We start from the raw sequence: 1,391 nt of genomic DNA, 5'->3' as shown, positions 1-1,391 counted from the left end.
AATAAGGTGTGGGAATGCTAGCCGTGCCATAGGTGAGGACTTGTCGGCTATTTTGTAGAGTTCATTGGATATGACTTCATGAACTTCTACTTCCTCTCCAATCATGATGCTATGAATCATGATGGCCCGATCCACAGTAACTTCAGATCGGTTGCTAGTAGGAATGATAGAGCGTTGGATGAACTCTAACCATCCTCTAGCCATGGGTTTGAGGTCAAGCCTCGGTTTGCCTTTGGAGTCTATTCTCCATTGGGCGCCTTCCACACATATGTCCATAAGGACTTGGTCCAACCTTTGATTAAAGTTGACCCTTCTTGTGTAGGGGCGTTCATCACCTTGCATCATGGGTAAGTGAAACGCCAACCTCACATTTTCCGGACTAAAATCTAAGTATTTTCCCCGAACCATTGTGAGATAGTTCTTTGGATTCGAGTTCATACTTTGATCATGGTTCCTAGTGATCCATGCATTGGCATAGAACTCTTGAACCATTAAGATTCCGACTTGTTGCATGGGGTTGCATAGAACTTCATTGGGCGTTCTATACTCCCTACAAGTAACCACTCTGAAGTCACTATTCAAATAGTTGTGATGGTTCACTACATCATGCTGGGGAATGAGGTAGAAGTCCACCAAATAATCCCTCGTGAGATGTGCAAGTTGGCAAATACAAGTGGTCTTGATGGCTCTTGGAGATGAATCTTTCCATCTCCCATGACTTGGAGGTGGAAGCTTTTGTCTTCCCTTTCCCTTTTTTAGAGGATACTCCGGTCTTAGGTGCCATTGATGGTAATGGAAAAACAAAAAGCTTATGCTTTTACCACACCAAACTTAAAATTTTGCTCGCCCTCGAGCAAGAAAGAAAAGAAGAGTAGAAGAAGAAGAAGAAGAAAAGATGGAAGAGGGGGAGAAGTAGGTTCGGCTATGTGGGAGAAGAAGGGGTTGTGGTGTGTGAAAATGAAGTAGAAATGAAGGGTATTTATAGGGAGAAGGAGGGGGGGTATTCGGCCATTGTGAGTGGGAATGGGTGGGAAATTGAATTTGAATTTTATGAAGGTAGGTGGGGTTTATGGGGAAGAGTGGGTTGATGTGAATGGTGAATGGGGAAATTGGGAAAAGGAATTGAGGTGATTGGTGAAGGTTTTTGGGAAGTGTGATATGGGAAAAGGGTGAAATGAGGTTTGGATTAGGAGAGTGTGATTAGGATTGAAAGAAAAGGTGGGAATATGGTAGGTGGGGATCCTGTGGGGTCCACAGATCCTGAGGTGAAAAAGAAATACAATTCCTTCACCATATAGGCATGTAAAATGCCTTTGTGCATCATTCTGGCGTTCAAACGCCCATTGGTGCACATTCTGGGCGTTCAACGCCCATGTAATGCATGTTTCTGG

Source organism: Arachis duranensis, chromosome 5, assembly GCF_000817695.3.
Source record: "Arachis duranensis cultivar V14167 chromosome 5, aradu.V14167.gnm2.J7QH, whole genome shotgun sequence".
In the NCBI taxonomy this organism is placed as follows: Eukaryota; Viridiplantae; Streptophyta; class Magnoliopsida; order Fabales; family Fabaceae; genus Arachis; species Arachis duranensis.
This window is presented reverse-complemented; position numbering follows the sequence as displayed.